Source organism: Coregonus lavaretus (assembly GCF_964263955.1).
Source record: "Coregonus lavaretus genome assembly, chromosome: 10".
Classification (NCBI taxonomy): domain Eukaryota; kingdom Metazoa; phylum Chordata; class Actinopteri; order Salmoniformes; family Salmonidae; genus Coregonus; species Coregonus lavaretus.
Window position 1 is genome coordinate 49,835,782 of NC_139997.1, and position 5,371 is coordinate 49,841,152.

Below are 5,371 nucleotides of genomic sequence, written 5' to 3' on the forward strand. Positions count from 1 at the left end.
CTGATGCCATCGAGGAGGCGTTATAGGGTGCATATACAGGCTGAACTGCTTAGCAGCAGGGGAGACATTAAGGCAGACGAGGGAGACGGCAATGACGGACTGGAGCCTGGCCTGTAGGCCTTCATCATGTGGAACTGCAACCTAGTCACAGCCTTACATGACATGAACTTATGAACTATTTGTGTGTGTGGGAAGTGTGTGATGGGGTGTTATTCTCAGTTGATTCTATGTATTTATGTATTTATGTGGAAGCAGCAGCACTCTCTATTGTCAAAGTCAAATTTCCCCTTGGGGACAATAAAGTATATCATATCATCATATCATATGCTCTACATGACGTCAGAGCTCAGGTTCTCCACTTCACAGTCCTGTACGGGTTTTGACTGACAGCCCTTATAAACTAGAGCACTGCACGTGACAAGAAGATGCCCCCATCCCTCCCACTAATTGAGCTACTTTTGGACATTTCTTGTTGTCTGATTGAGGGAAAGGCTGTAAATCGAGAGGAGTCGGTGTGTTCTGAAAGATGAGACGTTGAGGATTTTAATGAATACCAATTTGATGTCATACAAGCAAACCACACACGCATGTGCACTTCAATGTGCACTTCAAATTTCCATATTTGAAAACTCATGTAATTTACAGTATCAATGTTTATGATCGCCAAGTTTGATCCAGAGTTACAAGGGTGGCATGCGCCTATGTCGTATTGTGAAGAACATTAGCCGCAGAACACGCACTTGAATGCACTTATGACGAATCAAAATTACAATCTGTTTTTCTGAAGTGCCTTTTGAAACCCCTAACCCTAACACTGTAAGATCCTATTTTATAACTTTTTTTAAAGCTTTCAAATTATGCTCACCTGACCCAGATTGCGATTGATAATGGAATGTTTTTGGATTGCGTAAACAACAACCGTATTTGTGTGATGTTGGGGACGAAGGGCTGTGTTACAAACAAAAAAACTACAAGTGTGCTTGCTTTAGTTCTTCAAATGCATGCTAGGAGGGCTCAAAAAAGCACCATAGTTGAGCTCCCCAGCTAGCATATTTGGTTCCTTGGAAGTTGTGGAAATGTACATTTTTTAGTTTCCCATTGGTTCTGGGATTGAAGCCATAAGTTTCCTGACTGTTAAAACTGAGTTTTTTTAATGTTCTGAGAACACAAGTGAAAATTCACTTGTTCTGGGAAGGTTTATTTTTAGGTTGCAGGGAGGTTCTGAGAACATTTTACTCTGGTTCTCAACTCTGGCGTACTTAATACACAAGTACAGAAACAGACTCAATGCTGAGCATGACCTCAGGGTTGCACTGTCAAAAACGGATTCCCAGAATAGACCTGCTTGTTTAAAACTTCAACCAGCCACACACCTCTCATTAGGATTGTGTGTGTGTGTGTGTGTGTGTGTGTGTGTGTGTGTGTGTGTGTGTGTGTGTGTGTGTGTGTGTGTGACACTCTGGCTCCGGGACGTTTGTATTTGAGCCAGGGTGTATTTTGTTTTGTTGGGTTTTGGGTGTATTTCTATGTTTGCATTTCTGTCACGTTCATTTCTAGGTTTGGTCAATGACTCCCAATCGGAGGTAACGAGTGGCAGCTGTCGGCTCGTTATCTCTGATTGGGAGCCATATTTAATCTGAATGTTTTCCTGTGGGTATTGTGGGTTTTTGTTCCAGGTTCAGTATTTTGTCACTGTTGGACTTCACTATCGTCTTTTGTTTTGTAGTTACGTGCTTTCTTTATTAAAGTCATCATGTTCACTCAACGCGCTGCGTATTGGTCTGCTCCCTTTATAGACGATCGTGACAGAAAAACCCACCATAAGAGGACCAAGCAGCGTGTCAAGCGGCAACAGGACCCAGCTCCAAAGGATTCATGGACATGGGAGGAGATACGGGCTGGAAAGGGTCCTTGGGCACAACCGGGAGAATATCGCCGCCCTCGTGAAGAGCTGGAGGCAGCTAAAGCCGAGAGGAGGTGGTATGAGGAGGCAGCACGGAGTCGAGGCTGGAAGCCCGTGGGTACTACCCAAAAATTTCTTGGGGGGGGGCTTAAAGGGAGTGTGGCGAAGTCAGGTAGGAGACCTGCGCCTACTCCCTGGACTTACCGTGGAGAGCGAGAGTACGGGCAGACACCGTGTTACGCAGTAGAGCGCATGGTGTCTCCTGTACGCAGGCATAGCCCGGTTCGGTACATTCCAGCTCCACGTATCGGCCGGGCTAGATTGAGCGTTGAGCCGGATGTCATGAAGCCGGCCCAACGCATCAGGCCACCAGTGCGTCTCCTCGGGCCAGCTTACATGGCACCAGCCTTACGCATGGTGTCCCCGGTTCGCCTACATAGCCCGGTGCGGGTTATTCCTCCTTCCCGTACTGGTCGGGCGACGGGGAGTATACAACCAGGTAAGGTTGGGCAGGCTCAGTGCTCAAGGGAGCCAGTACGCCTGCACGGTCCGGTATTTCCGGCGCCACCTCCCCGCTCCAGCCCAGTACCACCAGTGCCTACACCACGCACCAAGCCTCCTGTGTGTCCCCAGAGTCCTGTGCGTCCTGTTGCTGCTCCCCGCACTAGCCCTGAGATGCGTGTCCTCAGCCCGGGACCACCAGTTCCGGCACCACGCACTAGGCCTTATGTGCGTCCCCAGGGTCCAGCATGCCCTGTTGCTGCTCCCCGCACTAGCCCTGAGATGCGTGTCCTCAGCCCGGGACCACCAGTTCCGGCACCACGCACCAGGCCTATAGTGCGTCTCGGCCGGCCAGAGTCTGCCGTCTGCCCAACGGCGCCTGAACTGCCCGTCTGCCCAACGGCGCCTGAACTGCCCGTCTGCCCAACGGCGCTTGAACTGCCCGTCTGCCCAACGGCGCCTGAACTGCCTGTCTGCCCAACGCCGTCTGAACTGTCCGTCTGCCAAGCGCTGCATAAGCCGCCCGTCTGCCATGAGCCTTCAGAGCCGTCCGCCAGACCGGAGCCGCTAAAGCCTTCCGCCAGACAGGATCAGCCAGAGCCTTCCGCCAGACAGGATCAGCCAGAGCCTTCCGCCAGACAGGATCAGCCAGAGCCTTCCGCCAGACAGGATCAGCCAGAGCCTTCCGCCAGACAGGATCAGCCAGAGCCTTCCGCCAGACAGGATCAGCCAGAGCCTTCCGCCAGACCGGATCAGCCAGAGCCTTCCGCCAGACAGGATCAGCCAGAGCCTTCGGCCAGACAGGATCAGCCAGATCCGTCAGCCTGCCATGAGCAGCCAGATCCGTCGGCCAGCCATGAGCAGCCAGATCCGTCGGCCAGCCATGAGCAGCCAGATCCGTCGGCCAGCCATGAGCAGCCAGATCCGTCAGCCAGCCATGAGCAGCCAGATCCGTCAGCCAGCCATGAGCAGCCAGATCCGTCGGCCAGCCATGAGCAGCCAGATCCGTCGGCCAGCCATGAGCAGCCAGATCCGTCGGCCAGCCATGAGCAGCCAGATCCGTCAGCCAGCCATGAGCAGCCAGATCCGTCAGCCAGCCATGAGCAGCCAGATCCTTCAGCCAGCCATGAGCCGTCCAGCCAGGATCCGCCAGAGCCGTCCAGCCAGGATCCGCCAGAGCCAGCCAGCCAGGATCCGCCATTGAGTCCGGTGCTGTCCCTTAGCCCGGTGCTGCCCCTTAGTCCGGTACTGCCCCTTAGTCCGGTGCTGCCCCTTAGTCCGGTGCTGCCCTTTAGTCCGGTGCCGCCCCTTAATCCTGTGGGGTTTAGTTGGGGGGTGGTCATGTGGAGGAGGCTACGGAAGCGGATAGTGACTAAGGTGGGGTGGGGACCACGACCAGGGCCAGAACCGCCACCGTGGACAGACGCCCACCCAGACCCTCCCCTAGACTGTATGCTGGTGCGACCGGAGTTCGCACCTTTAGGGGGGGGTACTGTGACACTCTGGCTCCGGGACGTTTGTATTTGAGCCAGGGTGTATTTTGTTTTGTTGGGTTTTGGGTGTATTTCTATGTTTGCATTTCTGTCACGTTCATTTCTAGGTTAGGTCAATGACTCCCAATCGGAGGTAACGAGTGGCAGCTGTCGGCTCGTTATCTCTGATTGGGAGCCATATTTAATCTGAATGTTTTCCTGTGGGTATTGTGGGTTTTTGTTCCAGGTTCAGTATTTTGTCACTGTTGGACTTCACTATCGTCTTTTGTTTTGTAGTTACGTGCTTTCTTTATTAAAGTCATCATGTTCACTCAACGCGCTGCGTATTGGTCTGCTCCCTTTATAGACGATCGTGACAGTGTGTGTGTGTGTGTGTGTGTGTGTGTGTGTGTGTGTGTGTGTTTGCTGGTCTACATCTGTGTGATGTGATCAGATTATTCCAGTTCATGATAAAAATTATGTATTGTATTTTAACAGTCACAGTTCCAACCTATACATTTTTTCACCAATCATTTCTACAGTAAGATGTACAGTAGGCCTGACCATTTTTCATCTGTACTGTTACTTAGGGTTGCACTATCAAAAACCGAGCCTGTGTGTGTGTGTTCTGTTAGACATTTGTGTGATGTGATCAATCAGTTTATTCCTGTTCAGAATGAAAATGATTTATTGTATTTTAACAGCAACAGTTCGAACCTAGACAGATATGTAAGAGTGTTTTTAATGGGGAACAATAAACATGAATAGCTATTTATATGGGTATTTCATTTCATTGTTATTTGTTTTTGTCTATATTGCATTTGTTTTAGCCATAAGGGCAATGCAATGTACCCATATTTACATGTTTTCATAAGCTTGGGTCCCAGGAAAACACAGAATTTCTAATTTGGGTCCCAGGCTGAAAAAGTTTAAGAACCCCTGAGATAGAGGATAGGGAGAGTTTTGTTGATGCTGAGAATGGAATGTATATGTTTTTAAATAACAGACTAGTACACTTGAGGCAGAAACAGATTAGCACACTTGAATGTTGAATGCTTCTTGATTGAATGTTATTAGCTAAAGATAGAATACTTTCTGAGTGCATAACATTTTCAGAGCATGCTCAACACTAATGTCTAGCAGTTCTCATACAGTACATCATTCATTCAGTTCCAATGAAGCCACAAGGAAGATTGACAACTATTCTGCCTCACATACCTATCACACTATTGTACCAACCCAAAGTGTACCATGCTGACTCTGATATTTTCTTTTCACATTGTCCTTTCCAGCACAGTTCCAGCAACTATGGTGGATGCCAAACCAGGCCAGTGCAGTACACCTTGGCTCAGCAAAGTAGTGTAAATCAAAGAGTAAAGTTGCCTGTAAACGCTAATCTCTGTTTTGCATTTCCCCCACCAATAGTTAAGGTTATGGGGAATGGGACGCTGATCCTATATCTGTACCTAGGGGAAACTTCACTCCGGAGTGTTAA